The 11,879-nt window shown below is 43.9% G+C and overlaps 1 long non-coding RNA gene across 1 annotated transcript; it reads left to right on the top strand.

Moving 5' to 3' along the window:
- The first annotated feature begins 6,082 nt into the window (after nucleotides 1-6,082).
- Nucleotides 6,083-10,402, top strand: LOC138985362 (uncharacterized). The gene is made up of 2 exons (XR_011462431.1): nucleotides 6,083-6,231; nucleotides 9,696-10,402. It is a non-coding gene; the product is annotated as an uncharacterized lncRNA (long non-coding RNA).
- The last annotated feature ends 1,477 nt before the right edge of the window (nucleotides 10,403-11,879 follow it).

Genomic DNA, 11,879 nt, shown 5'->3' with positions numbered 1-11,879 from the left:
TACTGGCTATGACCACTACAGTGTCATCAAAATTTAAAAATTCTTCCAAGGATCTGCCTTCTGAGGAATGAATATGTTTCTCTTGAATTTACAAATTAGATGCTTTATTTCATTTTAGATTAATAGTAACTGGTGCAAACAGAGCCTTCATTTATTGACCTATATAATATACTGCAAGTAAAACACAAATCCATTTTTTACTTATTCTAGTTGGTTTGTTACCAAATGATTAGAAGGGCCTTTTTCTATAATTTTTTCATGCATTTTGGACTCTGGGAGGAACATTTTATTAGGGTACTCAAGTTGTCAGTACACTAAAAGCCTTGACATTTTGAAGAGCTCAGTTTCAACCCCTCAACCCCCCTCTTTGATGAACCCCATCAAATCCCTGACTTTCGGGAAAAAGATTGCCCACTTGAAGTTTGTCCGAATGCTGGAACAAATGAAAACTTCTTCCATCCACTCCATCTCCAAAACAGGGCATGAGTAGATTTTCATCTCTGTGGCTTCTTTCTCCTAATAGAAATGAAACTCTTTTATTTAAGTCCCACAGAGGTGTGACACCCCAGAGTCACTGCATACCACGTCATTCAGATTGGAGGGAGGTATTTAGGGGAGGTTAAGACGGAAAGAAGGAACCCCAAGCCTGCTTTTTCCTCCTGATTTAATAAAGTCTCTTAGCCTCCTGAGCCCACTGTGGTTTTCTCGAATTGCACAGCTGCTGCACAGCTGGCAACAACCTCGATCAATGCTGATCTTTGGCCAAAATGAAATGAAGGACTCAGTAGAATAGAAAGCTAGTGCAGAGTCACTGGGGCCGTCTGGGGGATATTGTTCCCCGTGGAAGGCGAGAAACCCAAAGAAGATGTACTGGACCTTGAAAGGAAAAAAAAAAAAAAAAATCTTCAAACAATTGGCTTTGGAACAGACATATAAGAAAATTCACCAGAAAGCTACTGTGTTTCTCGTCTTTTATCCATCAGCATGGAGATGGATTCCCTTTGGAGGATTTGGGGCTGGAAACACATGCTGGGGCCCTAAGGGGCAGAGCGGGACCTGTGTTATCCTGCAGGTCCCACCCGCCCCACATGGACTGACGCAGGAGGGTCAGAGGGAAGAGGGAGAGGGGTTAGAGAGTTCTAGTCCGTCTCTTAGCATTTTCAGTGCTTTTGCTCATTGGAAACAGCAAAATCTCCACCTAACCCTCGGGTTCCTTTCTTCATCTTTTATCGGGGGCTGAAAATGATCTTTAAATTTGATAGAAAGAAAATACATACTGGACAGATTTGGGCAGAGAGGGTTGATGAACGGAGGAGTCCCCTCGCCCCCCACTTCTCAGGTCCTTCTTCCACACCTGAGTTTTCTAGTCTTTTTCTTTTTAAAAATATAATATGGGGTTCTATCTAGCAAAAATGGAAATCAATGACAAATTATTAAATTTCTTAGGTTCTCAGTGAAAATTTATTTACAGACTTATTATTTAGTCGATACTACCTACTACCATTTATGGGCTTCCTAGGTGGCTCAGCGGTAAAGAAACTGCCTGCTAATGCAAGAGACTCTGGTTCGATCCCTGGGTTGGGAAGATCCCCTGGAGAAGGAAATGGCAACCCACTTCAGTATTCTTGCCTGGAGAATCCCATGGACAGAGGATCCTCACAGGCTACAGTCCATATGGTCACAAAGAGTTGGACGCGACTGGGCACACACGAGCACACACACCACAGTGTGCATGGAGGAAATATATTAGACCTCTGGGTCACACTGCATGTATGTATTCAAGGGATTTATATATATATACATACAAAATCTCTGAATTCAACCATTTGAGGCAAAGAGACCAAGTCGTTGCACCCGGGAACCTGGCTGGCAGCCCCCTGCGTGTGACCTTTCCCAAGTGGCTTGCTGGCTTGCTGCTGTGGTCTGTGCCCTGGAGAGAGGAGGGCAGCCCTGCCTGCCTCTCACACCCGTCAGAGGGCGGGAGGCGCAGTAAACTGAACTGATACTCTTCCTCCTCGGCCAACCCTTCCAGCCAAGCCTCCCAATGTGACTCTTCCTACTGTTTCAGGCCAGCCCATCCTCCACACAAGCCTCTCCCATTTCAAAAGCCTCAGATCCACTGAACTGGTATCTCTGGGGATGGAATCAAGATGTCTGGATTAAACACAACATTCCTCCAGGTGATTCTAACGCATGACCAGCTCAAGTAACTGTTATTTCAACTGAATTTTATGAACTTGACTTATTTCATGCTCTGGCTAATAGGATCTGACTGCTTCTCCTGCCTTTCCTAACTTTTCTGGCTGTAATTTCTGATCTTCTCTTTTTCCCTTTCTACCTGGACAGATTTTTGTTCTGTTGATCCTATACCATATCCTATAGATCAACAGATGAACACAATAGGCTCAGTCCACCCCTCCTGTTGATCCCTGCACTAGTCGGTTTTGGTTGCCTGCTTCTCAAGCATCCATCTCCTTCTCCCACCAACATCCTCTGGCTTCTCTTTGGGGGAATTCACCCACTCCCTCTTGCCTTTGAGTTTGGTTGAAATTGTTCCCACCTCTATTTCTAGAGGTGGACCTGAATGGCTTAAAGCAATAAGTTTTTTATTTCCTCCTTGGGCACAGTGATTAGTTCCGAAATGGGGATTGCAGCAGTAGAGATGGGGGGAGGGCTTTCACAGGTGTTTGGGACACCTGTGAGAGGAAAGTTGGTCCTTAATTTACTGCAGATACCAGAAGTGATGCTTTTTCCTCCCTGGTAGATCTGACAAAGAAGGAAACCCTCCAAGACCTGCTGGCCACCATCTCGTAACTATAGAGAAAGCGTCCGCTAAGAATGAAGTCCGCACTGAGGAAGCAAGGCTGACAAGGACAGGGAAAGGAGCTGGGTCCCAGTTATGATGTTGGAGCTGCTGTTCAGTGAGGAGAGTGTTGAAATCGTTCAAACTGACAGATGATGAGGCTCTAAACCAAAGCAGTAGCAGTGAGAGAGATTAAAGAGGTGGATTTTACAGGATGTGAACATGACAAAGATAGTCATTGATGATGCAGGGGAAAAGGTCAGTTCTTGGAGTGAGGTCTCTCATGTGGTATAAAGGAGATCCCAGGTGTGGATGGAAGGCTAAATCTCAGGTAAGAAAAGGTATACCTACTGGAAAGGTGTACTGTACTCAGATGAGGGAGGGGGGAGAAAGACTGAGCACACAGGGACACCCATGACTAGTTTGTTACCACTTTGAACTCCAAACTTGTCGGGCGATTCATTCATTTACCCATTCAACCAATACTCATTGCCGAGAGTTGAGCTACATGCTTGAGATGCAGCATGGTTCCCTTATAACGTCCTGCACAATGGCCTCTGTCAAGCTGAAATTTCCGTGAAGATCTGGGACCTACCAGAAGATGTACGTGCATACTGTATCCCATTTCCTGGATTCTAAATCACTGGAATTTGATACATCTTCCCCAGAGACACAGGCTTCCCCAGTGGCTCAGCGGTAAAGAGTCCAGCTACAATGCAGGAGAAGCAGGAGACAGAGGTTTGATCCCTGGTCTGGGAAGATCCCTGGGAGGAGAGCATGACAGCATGCTCCAGTATTCTTGCCTGGAGAATCCCCATGGACAGAGGAACCTGGTGGGCTACAGTCCATAGGGTTGCAAAGAGTCAGACACGACCAAAGGGACTGAGCATGCACGTACCTCAGAGGCACATTTAGATTTCCCCAAAGCTCCCCAACTCTTTGAGCACAGATTTTGAACTTGGACCATGTTGCCTTTTTTGGTAACATAATGTGAGACCCACCTCTTAGCAAAGGGGCACCATGCTTTTCTTCCCCTGCGAAGTTTCAAACCCTCTATTCCTTCAGCTTCTGCTTTAGCCAATTTTGCCAGAGTTCTGAGGGCCTGCAGTTAGCCAGCTCCTTCTGGAAATCACATTGTTTTAGACAACATCGAGGCTCTGATGGGTGGAGAAGCAAGAATGCTTTCAGTGGTCTTGTTTGCAAGCCTTTGATGTTTCTTCTCAGTCATATTGTGTCAGTGGAAACGCTGGTCGGAGCAGACTCTGGCAATGAATTCAAAATGCACAAATGTCGAGTGTGTGTTTTTAATGGCTTTAAGCAATTCAAACAATTTAGGAATAATTAGAAGTAGCAGCTCACTAAGCCAGGAAGGCTGAGGGCCTGGATGGTCACTGGCTTGTTGCTCCGCCTGGGATGGTATTGTGAAAGGGATGCTTAGGTCAATGATGGTTCCTGCTGAGAAAATTCGGGCATAATCGAAATCAGCTGCTGCCTCTGTGGTGCAGATGCCCCTGAAAATGGGTCATTAGAAATTAACTGGGGAGAAATGTGGTCCCTTGGGAAAATGACAATGAACTAAAAATGCAGGAGTGAACACATTAAATACATAAACACCTACACAACTAAAACAATTTTTTTTAAAAAAGGTGATTTCTTCAAACTAGAAACGTATAGAAACTGAAGTTCAGCATCCAGTATATTTGGTCCAGGAAATTCTCCCAGGACACACAGGGAAGGTAGCGAGCTGGTAGAGAAAGGAAATCGTGTAGGCAATGGTCAACCAAGGACAAAAAACATGGATTAGGTTATCCGTAAGCACGTTAAGTTGATAAAAAAAAAAAAAAATCCAGCATCAGAAGGAATAAAACAGTTGAAAGATCATTAACATGAATCAGAGATTAATCGACATAAAACTTAAGAAGGCTGAGCCCGGGTTATCTGCTATCAATGGGACTTGTTTTAGCAGGGAATTTCAGAGGATTTATCACCAGATAATATGGATAAAGAGGTGCTCTTGAGTCTTTAAAGAGATATAACCAAATGAAGTAATCCTGCAAGATGACTTTCCTTTTACAAACGACCCATATTCAAGACCAAAAAAAAAAAAAAAAAATCCATAAGAACATTGTGTCTTTTGCAAACCCATATGCAAAAATGTATCATCTCTATGCTTCATTATTCTCTAACTACAAAGAAAAATCAGTTTGGGCCTCTTTCTTCAAGAGAACCAAATTTGAATTTGAGCGGCACTTCTCGCCAAATGAATTCATCTTTTCAATTATGTTAGAAGGACACACAGAGAAGAAAAAAAAATTCAAATCTTTTTTCTGCTTGTTCCAATCAATTTAGATCCTTTCCATTTTAAGAGAGCAGTGAAAACTTGGAAATTTAAAATGTCGACTTTACAAGAAGCTTGAGTTTTTGAATTCACAACAATGATTGTAGAAAAATGACAGCCTTTGTCTTTTTCTGTTAATCGAGGAATAGCCAATTTAAACAAAAACAAAACTTCTTACATGGCTTTCTTCTTTCCTTTCTATGGAATTGACTACCATGTTTTTTTGCTTTTAACTCATTTGGTACTTTTATTAGAGGACAGACAATGAACTACGATTATACTTCTGCCTACTCTGGCTTCATCTTTTTTCCCTCAGATTTTAATAATATTTTTTGTGCATTTCTGCTACACGTCTTTTCTGAAAATGGGCTCTATACACCTGTGCTCTTTCCCTTTCTCTGGTTAACTGTCAGGCCTCTGGCTCCCAAGGCCCTTGTCCACGCCCCACAGACACTAGAGAGACAGGTAGGACTGAAGGGTCAGTTGGTGTGACAGTCCCATTTGGACCTTCTGGAACGGCCCCACTGCATGGAGACCAAGTCAGAGACCAGCCAGGACTCTTCATATCTGCGAGCCTGGCCAGGTGGGGCTAGGCCGGGTGAGATGGGTCAGGGGCTCTAACTACAGAAGGAGAAGAGCTTTCGTGTAATTGGAGGAACTGCTCTGGCTGGGAGTTCCCCACCATTTCCTCTGTACCCCAGCAGACTCTGGATGGGCCTAAAGTGTTGGCAGTTGGGTCGCAGCCCTTGATACCCTGAGAACTCAGGAGGCAGCCTTACACAACTGTGAAGGGCACAGGCTTTGGAATCAACAGGCCTAAGAACCAGCCATTCCAAAAAGGGCTCTTGAAACTCATGGGAGGGACAAGGGTCTTGAGAGTCAAGGCTCCTTATTTCCATGAGCTCAGTGTTTTGGAAAACAAAACACTTCAGGGTCTATGATCTAACAATGTCTGGGAGGAACTTCACTGGTGATTCAGTGGCCAAGACTCCAACCTCCCAGTCCGGCGGTCCTGAGAAAGGGAACTAGATCCCATGTGCTGTAACCAAGAATTCACATGCCTCAGTGAAGATCCAATGCAGCCAAATAGGTAAGTATTAAAAAATAAAAAGTCCTAGTATTAAAACCGGTAAAGAGCTCAACTAGCCTGTATGCAAAGATCAGACAAATGTGGTCGAAGGTGTGTAGAGGAGGAGCTATAGAGAGAGAAAAGATGGTTTATGTGTGGCTTTTTCTCTGAGAAGGGGTCCTGTTGCTTGCCTGCTCTGCTGGGGAAGGGGTGGGCTGGACACTGGAAATCCCACACACATGGGAGAGTGACTCACTTCCTGGGTGCCTCCAGGGGTGCTGGGCTGGAAGAGAAGCCCTTGGGGTCAGCACAGGGTGCAGACTTAGGACAGAGCTGACCGCAGGGCCAGGTCAGGGAAGCAAAGAGTGGGGATCTGAGGATGCGGCGGAAACGGGGCCGGAGCTGGAGCATCCCATTAAGACCCCGGATGGTAGAAGCTGCCCTCGGGAAGTCACAGAAGTATCCGAATTCACTGCCTGAATGTAACTAGAGCAAGTATTTTTCCAATAGACTAAATGGATCTTAAAAGATAATTTAAATTCATTTATATAAAAATATTCAAATTTAGAGCTATTTGTACCCAAGTATGTAGCTTGCAACTTTTGTACCTTGTAAAGGACTTAATACAGTACCTTTTTCAGTGGAGAGCCACTGAAGGTTTTCAAGTACTTGATGGCTGTAACTAAAATTTTGTGGTAGAATGAAAAGGAGAAAGCTTGAGGGTCAGGTGACTAGTTAATGGTGAGGATGATACTCAGTGATAAAAAAAAAAAAAGAGAGATTTTGACTTTAAGACACAACCTAGATATTGAGGATTCAGAAATGAATTCAATGCAGAGTGCAAAGTGAAGGGACAGTTCAAATTTTGGGAGAGCTTGAGTACCTGGAACATCAACGTACTGTCAGGAAGTGGAGAAGAGCAAGTGATACTGTGGAGGTGATAAGTTCATCTGTCAAGTAATTTGTTGTTTTTGCATTATTCAAAATAATCCAAATAGCCATATGGGAAAGCAATTGAATGTTGTAGATGCAGAAATTGGTGTGCAGACTGGTACATGAACACTCACAGAAGCAGTATATGCATAATAGCCAAAAATCTGGAAAAATACCCAAATGTGGTCTGTCCATAGAATGGAATATTATTCAGCCATGAAAAGGAAGGAAGTACTAATACAACAGATTACATCAAGCCAAGTAGAAAAAGTCAGCACAAAAAGTCACATGTTGTATGATTTCATTTATATGACGTGTCCAGAATAGGGAAATCTATAGAAACAGAAAGTAGGTGCCAAGGGCTGGCGATGGGTGTGTTTGTGTGGAAACAGCAAGTGAGAGCTAATGTGTATAGAATTTCTTTTAGAGAGGACAATAGTGCCCACAATTAATTGTGATGGGAGCACAACTCTGGGAATATACTAAAAAACACTGAACTTATTTAAAGGGGTAAATTGTATGGTATGAAAATTATACCATAATTACCTTTTTTAAAAAAAAATGGGTATACAATGGCTTCCCACATGGCTCAGTGGTAAAGAACCTGCCAGCCAATGTAGGAGACACAGGAGACATGAGTTTGATCCTTGGGTCAGGAAGATCTCCTGGAGTAGGAAATGGCAACCCACTCCAGTATTCCTGCCTGGAGAATCCATCAGACAGAGGAGTCTGGTTTTGGTGTTGCAGTCTTTGGGGTTGCAGAGAATTGGACACAACTGAGCCCCCATGAACACACAAAGGGCATTAGCAACTTGTCCAGGCTGACCAAGTTAATAAAGCAGCAGTGTGAGTCCTAGATTTGCCCAGGGCTGAACACAGACAGGCTCAAAAGCAATTTCAGGTCTGCCTCAAATTGTGTCATTTTGAAGACAGATCAGGCAGGCATCTTGAATTACCTTCCTTTTAATGCAGACTTGGCCAATAGTGGTATTCAAATCTAAATTCAGGTCTGCGATTGCAGAGACTTTTCTTGAGAATATAAGAATGTCACAAACTCAACCTCCATGAGCATTATCAGACACTGGAATAAGATGCTTTCCTGGAGTCTATTGAATAACTAGATTTCTAACGATCAGGGAAAAGTGAAGTTACAACTGTTTGGCTGTCTGCTGAATAGATGCCGTGGAGAGTAGGATGTCGACCTCAGGCTGGATGGTCTGGATGGAGCTCAGAGTCTCTCTTGTTGCAAATGATGTGTCTGGCCAAGGATGTGGTTGGGTGACCTGTCCAAAGTCACTTGGGCCCCTTGAGCTGATGCTAGACGTCAAGACTGAAGACCTTTTTAACGTGATAACACTTTGATGTCATGCTTTTTGGGAACTTTTCAAAGTTTTTATGAAATACTGACAACTGGTTTTTAATTTCTCATCAGAAAGCAATACCCTGATTCAGAAGATGCAAAAACCAAATTCTGAAAACAGCTGTATTCTTTGAAAAGGCAAAGGAAATTCTGGTCCCATAGATGCTGGATATCATAGATTCCCCATATTCCATCGTTGTTTCTATTTCACTTTACAGTAAAAGCATCTTGAAACTCTAAATCCTAAACATAGCCTGTACATGACAGCAGAGAAACTTTCAGAAAAAGAATAAATTGCTAAACGCAAGTGTGGACTGTAATTTCTTGACGTGGAAGGGAAGCAGATGCGCCCGACTGAACATGTCGTTATTAAATTCGCTTCCAACTGGCGTTTTCTTCTCCTTTGGTGGGAAGGAGGGGTCTTGGCACCAAGTTCTCTTTTCTGTTAATCAAGCAGCCCTACTGTGGTGTAGGCCCTGAGGAGTTCCTCTCGGGTCGCGTGTTAATTTTGAATCAAGGCTGAAGCTATAGCCCTAAATTCTGGATTTTGTCCCTGCTACACCTGGGCTTCAGAGTAGGCTGCTAAGTTGAGTCGCCCCTTCAAAAGCAGTAGTATGTAATAGCCTGTTGTATCTTTAGCATCCTTTAGCACCGCTTATTAAAGTACAGCATAAACTTGCAAAAGGCAAGCAGCTGACACGTATCCAGTATTTATTATGGGCTGAACACAGGGCTGGGGACATTGGATCCTTCATGGCTAATCTTCATAAGAGCGAAACAAGACAGGCGTTTTCTCCACCGTGGTGGGGCTGCAGAATTGCAGCTCTGAGGGGCTAAGGAGCTTGCCTGTGTTCACATTTTGGAAGGGGTCAAGCTGGCCTTGCAAAGTTCTGACAATGAAGCCTGAGGCTCTTCACAATGCGTGGAGACATAGAGACCATCTTATACACACCCAGCTTTCCAGTAGAAGAATGGTAGTGAAGGGAGTTAAGAGACCACCAACACCTTACAGCCTGGCCAGGACAGGACCTGAGGTTGTCTGGGGATGGGGGTAAGACCCCCATTTGGTCTGACCTGGCAGGTGACGACCAGAGAAACAAGAACTTAGAAATGGTCCAGAACGTCATTTGTCAGACTAAACAAAGATGCTGGAAGTTCATGCTTACGGATGCATTTTGACGTCTATTTCTAGGACATGAAGAGAAACTCCCAGGATCCTCCATCATACTCCAAGCTGCCCATGGGGGAGAGAAGCATGGCCCTCAATAATTGGTGCCAACTGCCAAGGAGCTGTGATGTCCATTCTTACTGGCCCGGGGAAACATTAATTTATATATCCATGAGTCTTGCCCTTTCTTCTTACATGGAACCTCCTGTGGTAGGGCTGAGAATGTTGGACTTGTGTGCAGAATGCCTAGTCTGTGGATTTGGTGTTTGGATTTGCTGTGGATTTGCTGTCTCTTACGGGAGGTGACCTCTCTTCTCTGCAACTCAGTTATTTTGTCTATAAAACAGAGCACTGGCTGTTAGCTCTTAGAGATTTCCTGTATATCAGGTCTGGCCACAACTCATATTTTTACCATGGAGAGCATTTGAACTGTTCCATCCTGGGTCCCTGAAATGCTTTTCCTTCTGATGGTCGTGATCACGAGTGCTTGTGGGGCTGGGAGGATGTCCATGGCTGGAGAACTTTCAGCAAAGCTCCAGTGGAGGTCAACATGCCACACTGGCTTTTATACAGATCCTTTGAACACCATACTCTAATATTCTGAGCTGCATATTAAATACAGGCCAATGGGACTTGGGCCTAAAAAGGTGATATATGAACACTTAAAAATATACAAGTCACTCAAAGGAATGGTTCAAATGGCTAATAAATTTGGAACGAATACAAAGAAATACTTTTCCATGCAGAGTGTGGTTGACCTGTGGAATTTGCAGCTGCAGGAGGTAATTGAGTCAAATGCCGTGGGTGGATTTCATAAAGAGTTGGTGTGGCAGACAGCTGCCTGAGCAGTGCAAATTGTGCTGTTAAAATTATGCACTGGTTAGGCATCCACCATTGTCGCAAGGGGACAGAAGTCTCTAGGACTTGAGACTCAAGTGGGGGTTAGCAGCTATTTTTACTAGAGAGCCCTTTATTTTTCCAAAGTACTTTCTCACATCACTCCTCTGAAGTAGGAAAAAAAAAAAAAGGAAGGGGGTGTAATGTTAACTTCTCTATTTGAGTGTGTGTCGAAAGAGAGGCACCAGGAATGTTTGTCGTTTTTCATCAAAAAGAAAAAAATCACGCGAAGTTTCCTTTTAACTCAGGTTAAGTCACGTTCTCATGTAACTGCACATTTCCCACTGTGCTTTCCAAAGTCAAATTTCTTCACAGCAACCTAGTTTGTTTTTCTCAGAGAATTCTGTCACAGTGGAAGAACAGAGCTCTTTTGCCTTTTAGTAAATTCTAGTGGCTTGTTTGACGATGAAGCTGATGACTGAAAGGGTCTTCAGAGGGTCCTGGTCTTCCAAACCCACCCCAAACCTTCCTGAATCCTCTAGAAGCTCTCTGGGATTGCGCCAACTCTGAAACCATTGTATATTCAGATATAGGAAACAGGAAAGAAGAACAAGGGTCTAGAGATGTTTAAAAAACATTTTCCTTCAGGACTGGATTGGATGGGTGCATCAGAAGGCTAGGTCCTGACATTCTGCTTTGTGGATGAAGCCTTAGTGTCCATAAGGTCACAGCCATTCTTCATTCTGTCTGCGCATTCTTGGTGTTTATTCCCTTATCCTGAGATCCTGTCATCAGCAGCCCGTCAGAGGTGGTGGTGCCCAGGTTGTTGACCCCCCTGTTTCTGGCATGTTGTGAGGTGGGGATTGGAGGGAAGTTACCGTGATGACCAGGTAACTCTCCAGCACACTTTGAAAAGTGTTGGGTAAAGGCTTTGGGGTGGCTCCCAGCCTGGGGACTGCAGACACTGGCATCGGGGTCTGGGTTGTTCAGCCCTGTATAAACTTCTATTTTCTAAAAAGACCACTTATGCTCTTGACGGGTCTAAGGGGAGTCTACATTGTCAACCTCCATGAAATAGGGCTCTGTTGCTCAAGGGAAAGAGAGAACTCACAATGCGGGGTTTCGGGCTTTCCTCTCTGTGCGGCTGCGCTCAGGGAAATCTCTTTGAATGTGAAACCGAAGAAGGCTCGTGAAGAACTACAGACCCTCAAAGACAGATGACGGGCAAACCTGCCATCGCTTGGGGTCTGTCAAAAGCTTCAGCTCATTTGCCTGTTTCTGAGTCAGTGAAACCAAAAACATATTTTTCCAAACACACTTCCACCCTCCCATCATTTAAAAAATCCTGTGTAATTTAAGGGAAATTCAATC

The sequence above is a fragment of the Bos mutus genome, chromosome 24 (assembly GCF_027580195.1).
Source record: "Bos mutus isolate GX-2022 chromosome 24, NWIPB_WYAK_1.1, whole genome shotgun sequence".
Lineage (NCBI taxonomy): Eukaryota > Metazoa > Chordata > Mammalia > Artiodactyla > Bovidae > Bos > Bos mutus.
The sequence above is the reverse complement of the archived record's forward strand: the minus strand, read 5'-3'. Positions and strand labels throughout refer to the sequence as shown.